Here is a 20,976-nt window from a genome sequence, read left to right on the forward strand (position 1 = left end):
CGTCCTCTGCTAATTTCTGAGAAGAGCTGTAAATTCCTGTAGCCAGTATTAGGTAAGGTTAAGCTTCATTTTTTTCGTTAATGTGCCTGTATTAGCCAACTCCATTTTGTCCCCAACAAAAGTGATTCCATTTTTGTGTTGGTTCTACGGTACACAGGTATGTATACACACATCCACACAAGACCAAAGGCCTGGTGAGCTGGGAGGTCAAGCTCTTTTACAAGAAGGAATTAGAAAGAGACCGATTCCAGAAGATGGATAGCTTCTGAGTCTGAGGCCCCACTCTGGTGGGAAGCCAGTTCTGTCCAAATGCCAGGTTGCAGCTGACAGCACTGGGGGCCTGAAGGGCTGGGCTGTGAGAGGAGCTTGAGTGGACAGAGGAGCCTCCATACCCGCTCCGGGACTGGTGGCAGGTCCAGCCCTGCCGCAGAAGCAGACATTGGGCCCCATCTGAGGGTAGGGGGCCTGAAGATCTGAAGTGCTACATGGGACCATTCCTTGGCCCTTCCCTATGCTCATGCCATGCATGTCAGAGTCCATGACTTTCATAATAATTTATAGTGATCAAATGTTTGAGGGAGGAATGATATACTGAATATAATAAAATTCAATATGGAAGGTTTCATAAACTGTGGGTCAAGAACCACTAGCAATTTGGCAGATTGATGTGGATTATACTGTTTTCCCTTTCACCATTTATCCATCTAGGCTGTGGTGTTTACAAAGCAGACACTAAAGTGGATATTTAGCAATTGGCCCATTGTCTATGATTTTTAGGTATTATGGAAAAGGGAAAACTTACAGAATTTAGAGTACGGAAAAACTGTAACAATTTGATTTTTTTTAAAGTTTTGTTTTAAAAACTGTGGGTCATTAGGTTTGTAGTTAATACTAGAAAAGAGTTTGGCTTTTTTTATGAAAGAGATAGTTTATTCACATACAGAACAAGGTGCATTGATTAGGAGTAATACGTAGTGACTTAGAGTAAACTTTGCTCCCAGAACTCTAATTTCAGCATTTGACAGGGTTTGGCTGGTACAGCAGAAACAATATGTTATATTTTCAGCTAATCACTTAACAGTTTTTTAGGCAAAATACAGGTGTGCAGACAAGATGATTCTAAAGATGAGTAAATTTTTAGCTTGTTATACCAATGTAACAGGAGATTCCTACATAGAAGTTGCACAAATAATTGGCACATTTCTGTGACATTTTTTAATGACTTAAGATGCAGAGGCATACTTATAAAATTGATCAACATTCATGTAGCAGTACAGAATTAATAGCTAATATGATATGGAGTAGAATCAGAATTCAGAAATATCATTAGACTTGAAATAATGGGTTGAATTCACTAAGAAAGTATTTATATGAGATATCCAGAATAGGCAAATTCATAGAGACGGGAGATAGGTTAGTGGTTACCAGGGCCTGGGCTAAGTGGGAAATGGGGAGTGACTACTAAGGAATGATTTCCTTTTGGAGTGACAAAATGTTTTGGAATTAGATAATGGTAATGGTTGCATAATTTTGTGTCTATGCTAAAACCCACTAAATTGTACACTTTAAAAGGATGAATTTTTTGGTAAGTGAATTATATCTAAATAAAAACTTTAAAAGGCATTTATATTTAATAAACTGTGAATAGAAGAAAAGCTTATGAAAAACAGAAGGAAATTGAACACAATGAAGAATTTTTATCTTGCACATGTAACCAGGTGAAACTCTAGTTGCATTCTCATTAACTCATGCATTAAAAAATGAATAAAAATAGAAGTATTTTATCTCCATTATTATTAAGCCTTGTTTTAGATATTCTAGCTAAGATATATGTTTTAAATATTCTAACATATTTAAATGCCAGGAAAGAGAAGACCCAATTATATTCAGTGCAGATGGTTTGATTGTCTATATAGAACACACACAAAGGATTTAAAATGAAAACAATTAGATTTGAAAGAATTCAAAAAGGTGACTGGACAAGAAGAATTGTTTAACAAAATCAACAGCTTTCCTATATGCTATCAACAAACAAATATAACAGAATGAAATGGAAAAAAGAACTCATTCACAATAACAGTCTAAAGAATAAAATACTCAGAGTTAAATTCATGAGATATATGCAAAGATGAAGTCCCCTTATATGGGCCTCAGAGATGGATAATTGTAGGAAACTGAATGAAAGCAGTTTTGTGTATGCCCATATGTGCATTTTTCTAGGTATAGAATCCAAACAATCCATCAGATTCTCAAATGGCTTTAAAAAACAAAAAAGTTTACATATCATTGCCCATAAAGCAGCAGTATCTAGAATAGTGTCATAAGAATACATTGATAAATAGGTAGAATAGCTTGATAGACAAGTTGGAATAGACAGATAAATGGAATCATAAAGAAAATAAAAAAACTAGGAACTAGTATATTTATGTATTTGGTGTATGGTAAATAATAAATAAAGAATAGGAGAAATGATTAATTTTTAAATAGTTTTCAAGAAAAGATATTTAGAAAAAAAATGTAGTTTTCTACTTCTTCCCATACACCCAAATTTCAGATTTATTAAGGATTTTATATAAAAATTAAATCTTAAAAAAGGTATTAGAAGAAAGTATAGGTGAATTTTTGTGTAAGTGTGGGTCTTGAAGAAGACCTCAAATAAACCATTATTAAGAAATGAATATTCTTTTGAAAACAGGAAAACATCAGAACTTTACATAGAGTATAATAGGCAAATAAGAAATTAGGAAAAGCATTGCAATATATTTGACAAGGTTTAATGTTAATACATAAAATTCTCTAAAAAATACTTCAAAGAGAGATCAAAAGGAAAGTGATCAAAGGCCAAGAAAAAAGCAATTTCTAAGAAGAAATAATCAGTAGACGTATAAAATGTTCAAATGTACTAGTAATCAAAGAAACTCAAATTTATATAACAATACTATAACACTGGCTAATACTAAGAAGTCTGATAATATGCAGTGTTTAAGCTAGAGTTAAGAAATGGGCTTTTCTATTCGTACACTGATGATTGGGGTCTAAATTGCCATTCATGCTCCTGAATGGCAATTTGCCAATATCTATCAAAAGCCTTAAAAATGTGCTTAAACTTTGTAATCACTGTTCTCAGAATATCCTACGGAAATAATTGTGTAAATACAAATGTCTATTTGAGAATTGTGTTGAAGCATTTTTTATAATAGTGGACATTTTAAACAGTATTAAGTAGGTGAAATGAATTCTGGCTGTGGCAATAGTGATAGCCATAACAATATTTCCAGTCCCACATGCTCTTCCTTAACTTTGTCACTCCCCCATTTACAGTTTCCCCTCCCCTGAACCTAGGCAGGACTTTGTGGCTCCCTCACTGAATAACATATGATGAAAGTGACATTGGATGACTTTTAAAGGCAATATGACTTTCCACCTGATTCTCTCTCCTTTGGGATTTTTCTTCCTTGAAACCCAGCTTGTAAGGAAGCCCAGACCACATGGCAAGGTCATCTTTAGGTGTTCTAGCAGAAAGCCCCAGTTAAGATTGCATTTGGAAAGAAAGATAATGTCCTCTTATAAGTTTTGTTAAGACACCGACAGCCAGCGTCTACTAGTCATATAAGTGAATGAGATTTCAGATAATTCCAGCCTCCAGCCTTTCAGCCACTACAGCTGATTCTAACTAGAGCAGACAAGTTGTTGAGCGCTTCCAAATTGCAGATTTGTGAGCAAAATACATGTTGTTTTAAGTCACTACAGTTTGAAGTGGTTTGTTACATAGCTATATTACCTGGAACAATGTTACATCCAAAACTGGAGTATTGTGAAGCTATTTCAAAGGAAAATATAGATGAATAAATATGTATCTTAAAATTTTAAAGATATTTACAGAGTGCAACTTAGAAAAAGGGTAGATCATAAGAGTATATGTAATTATATTTTGTGTGTGTATACAAAAATTCACATAAATATCCAACAATCAGCATATGTATGCATAGAAAAGGCAGTTGGGAAAGTATTTACCAAAATGTAGATAGCAGTTGTCTTCAAATGTTTGGAATAAAGGGATGATTTATACTTAATTTATATTCTTGCTTATCTTGGTTATCTTGCTGCATTTTCTCATTTTTCTACAAGTGGACATTGATCATTTGTTCAATAAGAATGAAACAAATTTGGACTTAAAAATCAACTGGTGGAGTACAAAATATAGAGGAACCTGGCTCAATAGCTGGTCATAAGTAAAAGACAGGTGTTTTAGTTGATTACAAGTTCAAAATCAGCCAACAGTGTGTTGTAACTGCCAAATGTTAATGCAAACTTAGGTAGCAATTACAAAATTCTAGAGTCCAGAGGACTGGAGACACACTGAATAGATTACATTTTGAGGCACGACAGTTTTAGGAAAAACAGCAACTGGATCTTTTTCAGAAGAGACTGACCCAGATGGTGGTAAGGTCTGAAGCAGGGTTATATGAGGGACGGTAGAAACAACAGGGAATCCTGTTGTGCTAGAAAAGAGAAAACATAACAGATAGAGGTATGGAGAAGTGGGGTTCGACTTCATCTGGATAATTTCAGAGAGCCAGAATTAAACAATAAATGAAAACCTCAAAGAGACAGATTTGGCTCAGTTGAAGGCAATACTTCCAATTAAATTGAGCTACTCAAAAATTGAAAGGATAGCCAAAGAATGTAATGAGTCCTTGGTCTCTGGTTTTGAGGTTCCCAGGTGTCAGGATGTTTTTGGAAGAACTCTGCTCTTAGTTGCGAAGTCTGGCTGGGAACCATTCAAAGACTTGTTGCTGTCCAGATCTACAAGTTTCTGTCATAGGATCAGAACCCCAACAATATACTCTGTGGGCAGTACTCTATAGTTACTCTTTAGCATACTTTTTTCTAACAGCCAGAGTTTCTGAATTCCCAGTCTTTGCTAATTAGCACTGAGTTTGGCAGTAATTTTTTTCAGACTCATGTTTCTGAAGACGTGTGTCTTAATTAAGTCTCCGCATTAAAACTCCCTAGCTTTGATTGCTAGTGTCTGTCTCCACACAGCACAAAATACACATTTGGCCATTTCTTATGTAATTTGATTAATATAACAGCTCATCTTAGCCATTCAGCTCCACAAAGCAAATTTTTAGGATTTTGTTTAGATGGGCTGTGTAGATACGCTTCTGATTTACTTCTTTTAAGTGGGGTTCCTGACATACCTGAACACTCTGGTTAGCTACAGATGTAAGATTTTATCAAGCTGTTTGAAGGGTAAAGATATATTTCTCTTTATTTTCTACACCAGTTATGAGGAACTAATTTAAACTGAGCATTTGGAAAGAAAGATAATGTCCTCTTAGAAGTTTTGTTAAGACCCATGTAGTTTTCCTATCACCTCTGGCCCTGCCATCTCACTCTCAGATTTCACAGCATTGATGAATTTCAGGAGTTCTTTGTTTATGATAAACTGTCAACCTTCCTTACTTTGCTAAGACATAGGCACAGGTGTCTCTCTACACACCTAATATTTGGGTCAAATGCTCCTGCACCTCCCTTCACACCTCCCCTTTGATCTTGAAAATAGAAGGAGATTGGAGGGGTTATAAAATTGAGAGCATACTCACGGAAAATACATGGTTCTATTCTCTTGACTCACATCTAGATACAGTTCAATAATTGAACCCAACATGCAGCACTGAGTCATAGGGGAATTTTATGTTATCTATAAAACATTTAAATTTGATTTGTTAAACTGTACCTAAACGAATTTAGGCAGTTCTTAATAACGTAATTCAATCAAAATCTTACATAATAATAATAGCAGAGAAACTGTGTATAACATTCAGGAGAAAACAAAGATACATGATAGATAAATATATTAAATATTCCATTTACTGGAAACAGTGTCTCTTTGGAATATATCTAATAAAACAAAGTATTTGCTGTGCAAATTTAGAAAGACAAATTCTCACTTAAAAGATAAATAATAACAGAAGAAAAAAGAAGTAAAGATATATATGAATGTATGCTATATTTAAAAGTCTTCACTAATCATTTGGAAAGCCTTTTCAGCAAAAATTTACAGTGCAAACTATGTTCAAATGATCTGCACTGACTATTTGCTACTAGTTGAGACATAAATCGCTTTCAAGCAAAATTATTCCTAGGAATAATCCATATATGGCTAACTTTTACTTTAGTAGTTGTGAAAATTACTGACCTACTTGGCAAATTGGTGAAATGTCCTTTTTCTTGTATGAAGATGCATATAATGGTATATGGGAGAGGACTTGCATTGCTTCCTATTTGCCCCTTTGTATGGGACCCATTCAGTTGGACTTACCACTTAATTTCCACCAGTGACTTTTGTTCTCTTGGTGGGCAGCCCTTGAATGCTATTATTTTTTATTGATTAAGCACAAAATAAACTTTCATCTCACTGACAATTATGAATATGATATAGAAACAAAAACAAACAATACTCCCCCTAAAAAAGAAAAAAAACCCACATTTTAGTTTAGTAGTGTTCTCTTAAGAGCAAAGGACTAGAAGATGAACATAGTAATAGAACATAATGCTCTGTTCATTTTCCCCTGGGAGTAGTTATATATTTACCTAAATTGTGGATTGGAAGAATCTCAAGTTTGGAGTCAAATTTGTAGTTATTACTCAGCATATGTTGAGAAATCATCACCATGTTTTCAGCTTTCTTATCACCGTCTCTGCCTTTGCTCCACCCCTTTGTCTTACTTTATGGCAGGTTGTAGTAATGGCTGAATTTTTGGGTTTTGGAATATGATGACCTTGGTCCCATTCCAGCTCTATCACCAGCTGTGTGACTTGGACAAGTTACTTAACATTCTTACGTTCTGGATCCTTTATCTTTAAAAGAGTGATAATACTCCTACCTCATGATTTTGTGAAGATTAAATAGACTAATGCAAGTACAGTGCTTAGTGAAAGGCATTGTGGAGGCTGTAGTGTAGGACTTACTGATTATAGCCATTAACAATGTTTGGTGTACATAAGGGGAAGAAATAGCAAACCTTGCTCTTTGCACTGATTCTGTTCTCCATTAGTTTAGGTGTGATTGAGCAGAATTTTCTATGTGGTCTGTGGTTGCTGTTGTTCATTTTTATGCATTTCAGATATTTTTTCAGGAGAATAATGTACCAGTCTTGAAAATTAACTCATAAAAGTAGCATCTGCCAACCATATCCCTAGGAAACTGTTCTAATTTACAGGAACCAGGTGTCTGAAACTTGAGATATAGTGCCCTTAAGAAGGATTTCTTTATTTAGTGATGCAAAATTTTCTAGTAAATTATTTCAAAGAAATCGAAATACTATTTTGTCTCTTCTTAGAAAATAATGATTTTCTAAGTTTTCTAAGTTATGATTTCTTTAGTTCCAGGAAAACATAGATATCGTTTGGAGCAAGATTAAGTGAGAATCTAGGTTCAACTATAAACTTGTTGATAACATCAGTGGTTCCCAAACCTGGCAGCTCATCAAGATATTCTGGGAAGCTTTTTAAAATAAAGACTTACATAAAATCTTGGTCCACTGGGAGTTCACTTGTTGTAGGAGAAGGTGGGGGTCTGGTTGCAGTGTGGACTAGTGGAGATCTTGCACCTAGGCAGGAGGGAATGAGTACACCAGAAGAGGACTAAAGCTAAGAACACGTGAGGTTATGAGACCTGCGCATCCTTCCTATTGCTCTGAGTTTTACTGTGAGTCCTTTTTCTTTCTTTCTTTTTTTTTTTTTTTGCGGTACACGGGCCTCTCACTGTTGTGGCCTCTCCCATTGCGGAGCACAGGCTCTGGACGCGCAGGCTCAGTGGCCATGACTCACGGGCCTAGCCGCTCCGCGGCATGTGGGATCTTCCTGGACTGGGGCACGAACCTGTGTCCCCTGCATCGGCAGGCGGACTCTCAACCACTGCGCCACCAGGAAAGCCCTACTGTGAGTCCTTTGAATTTCCTTAATTTGGCAAAGCTATAGACAGTTAATTGTCCAGTTGTGGTCATTAATTTTTCAAGTGCCATCAACATGTCCCCTCAAGGGTAAGAATCCTTGGGCTGTGAGAGTATTTTGCCTCAGAGGCAGCTTGAGTGACCCAAGAGGCATAGAGCCATGAATGGGCAAATATCTTCTATGTTTGACCAGTATTCTCAGTGAATATATCTGATTTAAGCATCTGCTTTAAAGATGCCTACTTCATTCTGAGTATATGGATGGTTTATGGAGGGTTTAAAGGATTATTCTAACGCAGAATATCCAGCTTACACAACCTCTGAAACTATCAACTTAAGAGCTGACAAATGTTCAAAATGGCCACAACACTTTACAGTAACTCTCACCAAAACGTGGAGTCTGGTTCCCCATCCTTTAAATCTGGGGCTTGCCTTGTGACCTTTGATACACTGAATGTAGTACAAATGATGAGGTTACAAGTCATATGAGTTATGAGCCTAGACCTCAAGGGGCCTTGTAGCTTCAACTTTGTGGCTTGTAGAACCCTGTTGCCACCATGTGGGTGTGCCAGCCTGGTGGATAAGTAGAGACCAGTGGCACATTTGCACCCATACCCCTGATGGAAAACAGCCAGATATGTGAGTCTAGAGTGATCCAGAGGCCATGTTAGATCATTTGGCCACCAGCTGCCCTTCTTCATTCTCCCTGAGTCCAGAGGGATTAAGCTAAGCAGACCCAGACCACAGAATGCTCCTAACTGACTATAGAATCATGAGCTAAATAAACGTTGCTTAAATCCAATGGGTAGAATGCTATGTAGCAAAAGCCAACTGATACACCTGGAACAGTACTAGTTTAGATCTGTTGTCCTGGTGTAATTATTAGTAAGGCCTCCTTTCATTCTCAAAACTATCCTTGTTCAAGTATAAGTTATACAATCACTTTAAGTAAATAGTACCACTATCTAGTCATTTGCCAAGCAAATTTTACATTTAAAAATGTAAACTAAAATTAGATAAGAGTTATTTTCTGGTTTAAACTCCTTAAGTGAATTCCTGTTTTATTAAGAATAAAATTCAAACTCCTTTCATGATCTACAAAGTCTTAAATAATCTGGTCCTGTTCCCTTCTCTGTAGACTCCTCCCTCTGGTTGCACAGTCCAGAACACCGGCCTGCTTTCTGTTCCACAGACAGGTGAAGTTTTTTCTTAGAACCTTGGACTTTGGTTTTTCTTCTGTTTCTAATGTCCTTTCTCCTGCCCTACACAAGCAGCTTCTTCTGATCTTCGGTGCTCCGCTCAATGCCACAAACTCTGAGACCCTTCCCTGACCCTCCACTGAAAGACCCCACCTCAGTCTTAACCACAGCTCACTCTTCATTTCCATCATACAGTTTATTACAAAATGTAACTTTAAAATAATGTTAGTTAACTTGATACCATTAATCTCTCCCACTAACAAGTAAACTCCTTCAGAGAATTGAATCCCGAGGTCTTAGTAGAGCACCTGGCAGAAAGGAGTGAAATAAATATTTGGTGAATAAGTGCTGTGTGTGCTCAACTTTGGACTTAGAATTGACAGTCCTGGATTTGAGTTTCTCCTCTTCTGTTTCTAGGGTGTTTTATTTTGAATAAGTCACTTACCCTTGTGGCACTTGTTTCATCATTTTGAACCTATAGAAAATGGGATATTAAGTGGGATAATGAATGTAGAGTGCAAGGTTGGTTGGAATGTGTTATTACATGTCAGCCATTATTGCTGACATTTCTCTCCAAGTGATGTGATCCTTTTTACATCAAATAGATATTTACTTAAAATGTATTTCTAAATAGAGATTAAGTGCTTTCCTTAAGGTTCAAGGTCTTTGCTTGCTTGTATTTATCTCAAAAGTGAAGAAAGCACTGCCAATCCTACCCCATCCTATCCTGTGTCTGAATTATTATTTCTTTGGTGAGTCTGATTGAGCTGAAGGCAAAATAACAGTTGTGGCTCATCCTACTATCAGTTTTGTCTTCTGTCATTCGTTTCTCATCTTTCAGATTACAGCCTTTTTTACAAAAGCTCATTTTGAAACAAATAGACTAGTTCTCCTTACAAGTGTTTTTCCTGACAACTGTAACAATATCTTAGACTGATATCTCATCATGCCACCTCAGCATAGCTTCGAAAATGATGAGGTTTGCTACTGATTTGATGTTGAATGATTACAAGACTGGAATTATGGGGATCAAAAAGCCAGTGCTGGGCTTCCCTGGTGGCTCAGTGGTTGAGAATCTGCCTGCTAAAGCAGGGGACATGGGTTCGAGCCCTGGTCTGGGAGGATCCCACATGCCGTGGAGCAACTGGGCCCATGAGCCACAACTGCTGAGCCTGCGCATCTGGAGCCTGTGCTCTTCAACAAGAGAGGCCACGATAGTGAGTGGCCCGCACACCACGATGAAGAGTGGCCCCTGCTCACCGCAACTAGAGAAAGCCCTCACACAGAAACGAAGACCCAACACAGCAAAAATAAATAAATTAATTAATAAACTCTACCTTAAAAAAAAAAAAGCCAGTGCTGTTTTCAAAGAAATGCTTCTGCATCTCAGTACATGTAGCTAGTGAAATTATTCTGTTAATAAATAAAGCGACTAATGCATAGATATACTGATATATTACATATATTTAACAATGGCCTTTTGAAATGGATTAATACATAAAACAATTCAAATAAAGGGGAACAAGCTATATTTGTAATATATTTTTTCCCAAAGGTATATTTATAACATATATAAACTACATATTTTTTATGTTTATAAAGTACCCTAAATACTCTGTGGACAGACCATGAGCAAGACTGTGATATTGACAGTTTGGGCCTTTGCTTTCCTCCCTTCATTTGACATCCCTTGCCAAATGGAGCATAAATAACTCAAATTCAGGATAGCTAGTATTTTCCCTCTTTTAATTTTTTTATTTTTTATTTTTTTGCGGTACACGGGCCTCTCACTGTTGTGGCCTCTCCCGTTGCGGAGCACAGGCTCCAGACGCGCAGGCTCAGCGGCCATGGCTCATGGGCCCAGCTGCTCCGTGGCATGTGGGATCTTCCCAGACCAGGGCACGAGCCCGTGTCCCCTGCATCGGCAGGCGGACTCCCAACCACTGCGCCACCAGGGAAGCCCCCTCTTTTTATTTTTAAACTGAAAGTGTAACATATGCACATAGTAAACCTTTCAGACAGTACAAAGGCGTTTATGGTAAAACATCAATCCCCCTCTCACTGTAGATCCTTATTCCTCCAGTGCCCCCTGGAAGTAACCTCTGCTAACTTTTTTCTACGTGTCTGTTCTATGCATATGCATACATATTCTACATACATGTAGATGATGTTTATCTTAAGCATCAAGAAGAATCTCTTCACTCCCAAATGGTTCTTTCCTTCGGACAACTTCACCTTTGTTATCTCAGATGCTTCATCTATATAATTAACCCACCTTCATAGAGTAAATTTGGGATAAATTGGTTATTATGCATGAATCCCCTGGAAGAGTATCTGGTACAAGGGAAATACTCTGTGTTAGCTATTATTGTGTTCACATTTTTGCCCAAGATCTTGCATCACTGACTGACATAATTACATTTTAATAGGGGTATTTAAATTTTGAATCCAACTGATTTCAACTGAAAAAAGTTCTATGGTACAGACTATAAATAAAGTCTCATGCATAGACATATTTTTACCAAATTCAAAAGAGGATTAAAAAATCCTTTAAACATGAACTTAGAATACACAGCTTATTTACTACAGAGCACAGTTTGCCTTTCCTTAGATGCCTTTGCTCAAATGGTAAATTTGAGCTGGAAGAAAATGAAGCAGTACAGATAGGGGCTTTCTATATTTCTTTGCATTACTCATTTGCTCATTTATTCATTTAAAATATATTTATTTTACACTTATTCTATATTAGACACAAACCTAGGTGAATAAGAGGCAAATAAAATAATCACAGTTGCTATTATCATGGAGTTTATAGGATGGTGGGGAAAAATTTACTAGTGAAATAATTACATATATGATATTAAAACAAAAGGTAAAGTGCAAGATATATTTGTGCGTGTGTATAACCTAGTCTATAGTAAGGTGTGACAAAGGCCCTTTCAGTGGAAGTTTGAAGGAAAAAGATTTTGATCTAAGAATTTTATTTCCAGCCAATTTGTCATTCAGTTCTGAAGGCAACCAAGAGTTATTTTCTGTTATTGAAAGGCTTATAAAATATACCACTCATATATTCTAAAACACATTGTTGGATGATGTATTCCAGTAGAATAACTTTCTCATTCTCTTTTCTTGACAAAGCCCTTGTTATTCCTGTCCTTACAGAAATCTACAAAGTCAATTGGAATGCTTATCCAGTTGCATTTTGGAACACAAATCTTTGTTTACTTTATTTCATTTCTTACTTTATAGGGTTTGTGTTAATTTATGCTACTGTGCTTTTGATTTTAGTGTGTATTATTTTTTTTTTTTTTTTTTTTTTTTTTTTTTTGTGGTACGCGGGCCTCTCACTGTTGTGGCCTCTCCCGTTGCGGAGCACAGGCTCCGGATGCGCAGGCTCAGCAGCCATGGCTCACGGGCCCAGCCGCTCCGCGGCATATGGGATCCTCCCAGACCGGGGCACGAACCCGTATCCCCTGCATCGGCAGGCGGACTCTCAACCACTGCGCCACCAGGGAGGCCCCTAGTGTGTATTATTAATCATTTAAATTTTATATATAATAATAATATACATTACAGATATTAGGCTTGTGGTATATCTATGAAAATAAAAACAATTATTTAAGTCCTCATATCATCATTTATTTGATATGTCTCATGTTGATGCATATTTTGATATTACAAAGGTAAGCTTTTGCTATAAGACAATATGCTGCAATGAATAAGTACGTACATCTGTATCATTTTTTTACTTCTGGAAGCATATCTGAAAAATATGTCATATGTTGGATTGTGGTGTCAAAGTTCTGTAATTTTGATAGTTATTGCCAAATTTTTGTTCATAAGAATTGCACCAATACATATTACAATCAGCAATATATAAGGATGCCTGTTTCCTCATAGTCTGTTTTCTCCAATTTTCAGTTTTTGCAAATATGATAAGATCACATGGCATTTCAAAGTAAGTTTATTTTTTTTTCATTATAGATAAGTTTGAGCATCTGTTTATGAGTTTAACAGCTACTTGCATTTCCTTTTCCTTTCATAACCTTTACCCATCTTTATTTTTGTAATTTAGCTTTAGCAATTTATATATTCTAGCAAGAGTTGTTCTTCGTTTGTATTAGAATCACAAATATTTTTCCAGGGTTGCCTTTTTTTTTTTTTTTTTTTTTTTGTGGTACGCGGGCCTCTCACTGTTGTGGCCTCTCCCATTGCGGAGCACAGGCTCCGGACGCGCAGGCTCAGCGGCCATGGCTCACGGGCCCAGCCGCTCCACGGCATGTGGGATCTTCCCGGACCGGGGCACAAACCCGTGTCCCCTGCATCGGCAGGCGGACTCTCAACCACTGCGCCACCAGGGAAGCCCCTGGGTTGCCTTTTGAGTTCACTTATGACATATCTTGACATGCACATTTTTTTTTTTTGGTAGTGAAAGTTATCAATCTTCGAGAACTCTGGAATTTTTTTTTCTTAGTATCTTTATTGGAGTATAATTGCTTTACAATGGTGTGTTAGTTTCTGCTTTATAACAAAGTGAATCAGTTATACATATACGTATGTCCCCATATCTCTTCCCTCTTGCGTCTCCCTCCCTCCCACTCCTCTAGGTGGTCACAAAGCACTGAGCTGATCTCCCTGTGCTATGCGGCTGCTTCCCACTAGCCATCTATTTTACATTTGGTTGTGTATATATGTTCATGCCACTCTCTCACTTTGTCTCAGCTTACCCTTTCCCCTCCCCGTATCCTCAGGTCCATTCTCTAATAGGTCTGCGTCTTTATTCCCGTCTTGCCCCAAGGTTCCTCATGACCATTTTTTTTCTTTTTTTAGATTCCATGTATATGTGTTAGCATACGGTATTTGTTTTTCTCTTTCTGACTTACTTCACTCTGTATGACAGACTCCAGGTCCATCCACCTCACTACAAATAACTCAATTTCGTTTCTTTTTATGGCTGAGTAATATTCCATTGTATATATGTGCCACATCTTCTTTATCCATTCATCTGTTGATGAACACTTAGGTTGCTTCCATGTCCTGGCTATTGTAAATAGAGCTGCAATGAACATTTTGGTACATGACTCTTTTTGAATTATGGTTTTCTCAGGGTATATGCCCAGTACTGGGATTGCTGGGTCATATGGTAGTTCTATTTTTAGTTTTTTAAGGAACTTTCATTCTGTTCTCCATAGTGGCTGTATCAATTTACATTCCCACCAACAGTGCGAGAGGGTTCCCTTTTCTCCACACCCTCTCCAGCATTTATTGTTTGTAGATTTTTTGATGATGGCCAATCTGACCGGTGTGAGGTGGTGCCTCATTGTAGTTTTGATTTGCATTTCTCTAATGATTAATGATGTTGAGCATTCTTTCATGTGTTTGTTGGCAATCTGTATATATTCTTTGGGGAAATGTCTATTTAGGTCTTCTGCCCATTTTTGGATTGCGTTGTTTGTTTTTTTGATATTGAACTACATGAGCTGCTTGTAAATTTTGGAGATTAATCCTTTGTCAGTTGCTTCCTTTGCAAATATTTTCTCCCATTCTGAGGGTTGTCTTTTCGTCTTGTTTATGTTTTCCTTTGCTATTCAAAAGCTTTGAAGTTTCATTAGGTCCCGTCTGTTTATTTTTGTTTTTATTTCCATTTCTCTAGGAGGTGGGTCAAAAAGGATCTTGCTGTGATTTATGTCATAGAGTGTGCTGCCTATGTTTTCCTCTAAGAGTTTGATAGTGTCTGGCCTTACATTTAGTTCTTTAATCCATTTTGAGTTTTTTTTTGTGTATGGTGTTAGGGAGTGTTTTAATTTCATACTTTTACATGTACCTGTCTGGTTTTCCCAGCACCACTTATTGAAGAGGCTGTCTTTTCTCCACTGTATATTCTTGCCTCCTTTATCAAAGATAAGGTGACCATATGTGCGTGGGTTTATCTCTGGGCTTTCTATCCTGTTCCATTTATCTATATTTCTGTTTTTGTGCCAGTACCATGCTGTCTTGATTACTGTAGCTTTGTAGTATTGTCTGAAGTCAGGGAGCCTGATTCCTCCAGCTCCATTTTTCTTTCCCAAGATTGCTTTGCCTATTCGGGGTCTTTTGTGTTTCCATACAAATTGTGAAATTTTTTGGAGAACTCTGGATTTTGAATCATGGTTTGAACATCCTTTCCCACTCCAAGTTTATATGTGAATTCACCATAGTTTCCTCCAGTACTTCTATAGTTTCTTTATATTTTTACATTAAAATTTTTGCTTTTAATTATTACTCGTGCAGTGTGTCAGAAAAGAATCCACTCTAAATTTATTCCAGATTTCTGTGGGAGGAGAAATTGGAGTCCAAAGCCTGTGAAGGAGATTGGGCCCTGGTGAATGCCAATATCCTTGAAGAGGGTTCTCCGAGGGCTACAGCCTAGGAGGAAGGGTGAAATGGATATAGAAAGGCCGTCATAGAGACTGATGTCAACTCTGGAACATTTCAGTTTCTAGGAGTGGGTAAAGATAATCCCATGTTTATGCTGCCCCTAGCAGAAACTAAATATAAATCACCTCTGGTAAAAGCTGACATCAGTTTAAGCCTCAAATAAAATTATTTATATAATCAATTTTGCAAATACAGTGGTAACATAATAAAAAATACTCAAGTTATCATGGTGCATAAGGAGAAGAGATTGAGTGAAATAAACCCAGCAGAAATAAGCCATGGAAAAGACTTGTGGGGCTCCAGATAATGGAGCCATCAGAGACCCCCAAATAACAAGTTTACTGTGTTAAAGAAGATAAAATATGAACTTAAAAATTTGATAGGGAACTAGACACCATTAAAAATAGAAATTTTAGGACCAACAAATATAATAACCAAATTTAGAAATAATTGGTAAAGATTTCTCAGTACATTAGATGTAGATGATGACAGCATTTGTGAAGTAATATATGGGTCAGAAGAAAATACCCAGAATGAGCATGGACAGGTCAAGACTGAAAATAAGTAAGAGAGTGTGAGGTACACAAGTGAGGCATTCTAATTTAAGTAGGATTGTTGAGAGAAAGAACATAATATTAAAAAAGATGTGGGCTTCCCTGGTGGCGCAGTGGTTGAGAGTCCGTCTGCCAATGCAGGGGACACAGGTTCGTGCCCCAGTCCGGGAAGGTCCCACATGCCGCCGAGTGGCTGGGCCTGTGAGCCATGGCCGCTGAGCCTGTGCGTCCAGAGCCTGTGCTCCGCAGTGGGAGAGGCCACAACAGTGAGAGGCCTGCATACCGCAAAAAAAAAAAAAAAAAAAAAAAGATGTAAGAAAATGTCAAGTGAAGATGAATTAAAAAGAAAAAGATTATCTTGAAAGCAGCAATAATCACTGGCAAGAGATTTCTTGCTAGGAAAAAAAATGTGTTCTTAAAGCTAATGGAATAGTAACTTCAAAATGCCAACCGGAAATCCTTTACTGAGTGAAAAAATTCACTGAGAATGAAAGCGAAGTTAATAAATTTTCAGATGAACAAAAACTGTGAACATTTGTCATCAGTAACATGACACCAAATAAAATGCTAAAGGGTTTTATTCAGGCAGCAGAAAAACTTTTCCAGATGGAAACTCAAAGATGCAAGAGGAAATAAAGAGCAGTGAAAATAGAAATTGTGTGGTCAAACCACTTTAATCTCCATTTTTATTTTAGTCTAAATTCTATAATTAGATGATTTCAGTCTAACTGACTGTTATTTTTTAATGATTTCTCTAACAGTTTTCTAAGTAGATCCTCAAGAAAGTTCATGGAAACAATACTTCTAGAATTATTATATGTTACATTTGTCTGGATAATAAACCCTGCGCTTTTCTTTCTTTCTCTGATGATCTTTTGGATGTTGCTCCACTCTATTCTGTTATTATCTGCTGCTGCAGAGAAATTTGAAGCCTGCCTTGTTCTTTCCCCCCACCCCTTTCTCCTACGTGTTTCTGTATTGTTAAGGTTTAATAACTTGACGGGGATATAGCTTAGTGTTGGTCATTCTGGCTCACTTTTAGCTAGCTATGATGTGCTCTCCCAGTTTCAGAAAATGAAAATTTTCTGGAATGGAATATTTAAATATTATAGATTTTTGTCTTTTTTTTCCTTTGGAGACCAGTTATGCATGTATTAGCTTGTTTTGCTTGTCTTTTTAAATATAGCCTCTCTGACTCTTCTCAACTTTCTTTAACTCCATTTCTTCACGTTTGACACAAATTTGTACTTACTCTGTCACTTACTATATTTTCATCAGTTTCTGTTCTTTGTGTTCCTTCAAAATCTGTCTTCATTTCTGGGATTGTTTATATTCCTTCTAACTTCTTTCCCAAGTTCTAACAGCTCACACATTATTTCCTCTGCTATCTCACCATCTTTGTTCTGAGTTCTTGTATTTCTGCTTTATGACTTCCTTCACAAAAGAGATGGCTTTATTAATTTTTTTTTAATTGGGACAACTCATACAACTTTTTTTTTTTTTTTTTTTTTTTTTGGCGGTACGCGGGCCTCTCACTGTTGTGGCCTCTCCCGTTGCGGAGCACAGGCTCCGGACGCTCAGGCTCAGCGGCCATGGCTCACGGTCCCAGCCACTCCGCGGCATGTGGGATCTTCCTGGACTGGGGCACGAACCCGTGTCCCCTGCATCGGCAGGTGGACTCTCAACCACTGCACCACCCGGGAAGCCCGACAACTGGTACAACTTTCATCTTGCTTATGGATTTACTTGCTAGTGAACTGTCTTTGTAAGTTTTGCTGTTATTTCTCACATTTTTTAATGGTATCCTCTAAATACTCAGTTTAGATATGCTACACCTCCCTGATTCTGGTACTTTTGTTGGCTTACTCTTGTTTTTATAGTGCTCTCCAAAATTCAAGTATTTGTCCTGAGTCAGAACTTCACTATGAGAGTTTTTGTGTATGCTCTATTTGAGCTTATCTGTCATTTCCATCCATATCTTTACAGTGTTCTCATTGTGTGTCAGGCTTTGCGCTGAGCTTTGGGGATGTAACAGTGAACAGTAAAGGCAGGTCTTCCTCTTTCATAGCGTTTATAAGATTAGCAAAGGAAAAAAATAAGTGAATTCAATACAGTGCATGCTAAGTATGTACTATGAGAGGAGAAATATAGGATACTATGGAAACATGTTACGAACATTAATCATTTAGATTCTTCTGATAGGCCTTGCACAAGTTGCACAAGTCCTATATTTGGGGGAGAGTTAAGGATTCTCTCATAAGTTTCTAGTATTTGGAAGAGTCATGAAAAGATTCCTAGAGGAAGGAACATCTAAACTGAGACTCAGCTCGAACTAAGAGCGTTCTAATTCTAAGCTGAAGTAACTGTTCATGATAGTATATAAAGGCAAGAGAGAGTGCAAAAGAGCATAATATTGGTGGATGAATGAGTTTTGTTGCTCTCTTACCATTTTGTGAATCCATCAATAGAGTAAATCTATGAAGCTTTTTATTTTAGAGGCGCTATTTGGATTTTAAATAGGATTTGTTAGCCCCTTGTAGAACTGTCTTCAGAAGCAGGAAAAAGTGGGAAATGCTTTTAAAAAATTTCTATGAGAAACCTTAGATTAAATAGTTAGATTAAATTTAGAGTTAGCAGGTAAATATGATACTTTGGCTGATGTTCCATTAGGATTTGGAAACTTCTTTCTTTGGAAAATCCTTGTTGGTTAATGTTCTTGCTCTTATTCTTAGTAACTATCCCATTGTGATCATTTCTCAACAGGATCCTTCCAGTCTTTGTCTGCCTAGCACCCGCCCCGATTGGACTTTAACATAACTCTAGGATAATGTGAAAGCAGCTGTTGAGGGCCTTCAGTATCATTCCTTTGAAAGTAGTGTTTTAGGCCCTCGTTTGTAGATTCTTGCCGTTTCACAACATAGGCTGCTATTAATCTTTCTTTCCCTTTAACAGTTATCACTTCCATAAGACTATATTAATTTTTCCAGTATTTCTCCACTGCACTAAAAAATCCTATAAGGAAAGACAACATTTTTGTCCAGGAGTTGTCAGCCAGTTGCAACAATTACATTGTCGCAAATTTCCAGCTTGTCAGCTGCAGTACAGCATTCAAGCTGGCTTGCTAGATCCTTTGTTTCTGTGTTTAAAGAAAGTACATAAACATTAACCAACCTATCATATTTATGCCACAAATGTCAAAGTCTTGTTATACTTAAATCCTCCGAGTATTTCCTTTTATGTAAGAAATGGAGAACATATTTGGGCAACTGTAAATGAGTTTTTTATTTTTAGAGTAGAAACTACAGCTTGTTTACTTAATTGGTTTGGCAAGAAAAAAACGGTTAGGCGAAAAACAGAACAACTAATCCAAGGTCTCTTCTTATTTATGCTATATTTCCAAATAGAAGCATTTGATCCTTTTTATAGCTGAGGACACACACCCGCAGAGACTAGAAATTTGCAAATTATAATGAACTAAAATAAATGGTGTGAATTCTTCTTAGAGAGAAATCAGAATAAGAGAATAATCTGAAAAATATGAATTAAGCTGTTTTTAAAACTGTGATTCTGTTTTAAAGTGTTTCGAGTGAATAAGGGAAAGTTAAAGAAGGTAGTATTTTATTCCCGGAACTGTAAGTTCCAAAGTCCTCTAGGGTCAAACTGGGGAAAGACAGAGGGATAAAAGGGGGGGTCAAATAAATGTACTCATTTGATACTGCCAAGTTAACTTTCTGTTTCTGAACTGGTAGGTGTTTATGCTCTTTCTCTCATGGGCACTTTCATAGGTTTCTGTGATGTAGGGGTGTAATTTTCTCTGGCTCCTACCTTTCCTCCTACCTTCTCCTGGTTTTCTGGGGATGTACTCTACCTAGACTTTTTCTATTTATGTTGTGCAGTGTGGTGCTAAAGAAACATTGAACTTGGCTGTCTGAGTTCAAATCCTGGTTCTACTACTTGCTAGCTGTGTGACCTTGGACACGTTACTTAACATCTCTTGCTTCAGTTTTCTCATCTGAAAGTGGGATGATAATAAATAGAAGTAACGTCATAGAGCTGCTGAGAGGGAATTATATCTATATACCTATGTGTTTGCCTGCCTGCCTGCCTGCCTACCTGCCTACCTGCCTATCTATCCCTCCATATATCCGTCCACTAATCCCATGGTAAACATATTGTAGTATTCATTATCATTATTATTATTTTCACTGTAAGAAAATTTCCAATAGCTTCAGTCTACCTTTCTCTCACATGTTCCTCTATTGATCCACAGGAAGAGCTCCTGCCTTCTTTACCAGGTGCAAACTCTAGAGATGTAAGTGATGCCTAACATGGCAGCAACCTCTGCTTTGCTCATTTTGCTCCTTTGGCCCAGCTATCTGCTGTCTCTGCCTTTTAGACTTTCCAGTCAACTGTTCTACCTCTAACCTCAGGAGGCACATACTGTTTTCTGGGAAGTCCTGTAGAAGACCCTTTAACTAGGCTTAAGGTTAGAAGTGGGTCCTACATGGTACTGGAAGCTAGTGGAAGATGCCATAAGTTACAAATATTAGAAAGGAAAAAGAGAAATCTGTCGTTATTACCAAATGGCATGATTTTGTACAGAAAAATCCAAACAAACAAAATATTGAATTGAGAAGTATATTTACTGTTTGTTGTTTTATTCCACTGGCTGGACCATCCAGTGCCATGTTGAGTAGATGTGGTGATCGTGAACATCCTTGTTCGATGTTATATTCCACCTAGACCTTTTTTTTTTTTAACTATAAAATTATGGATTAATCTACTTTAACAGTGAAAGGCCTATTGATGTTTTGGAAGTTGAGTTTTTAAACAAATTGTCCAGTC

General features: G+C 37.2%; 1 pseudogene across 1 annotated transcript in view; it reads right to left on the minus strand.

Moving 5' to 3' along the window:
- The window catches only part of LOC307058390 (developmentally-regulated GTP-binding protein 1-like), an 89,014-nt pseudogene that overhangs the window by 43,957 nt on the left and 24,081 nt on the right, over nt 1–20,976 (minus strand). The window contains exon 3 of the transcript in view: nt 222–421. The product of the transcript in view is annotated as a developmentally-regulated GTP-binding protein 1-like (transcript). The remainder of the gene's footprint in view (nt 1–221; nt 422–20,976) is intronic.

The sequence above is a fragment of the Hyperoodon ampullatus genome (genome assembly GCF_949752795.1).
Source record: "Hyperoodon ampullatus genome assembly, chromosome: 9".
Taxonomy (NCBI): domain Eukaryota; kingdom Metazoa; phylum Chordata; class Mammalia; order Artiodactyla; family Ziphiidae; genus Hyperoodon; species Hyperoodon ampullatus.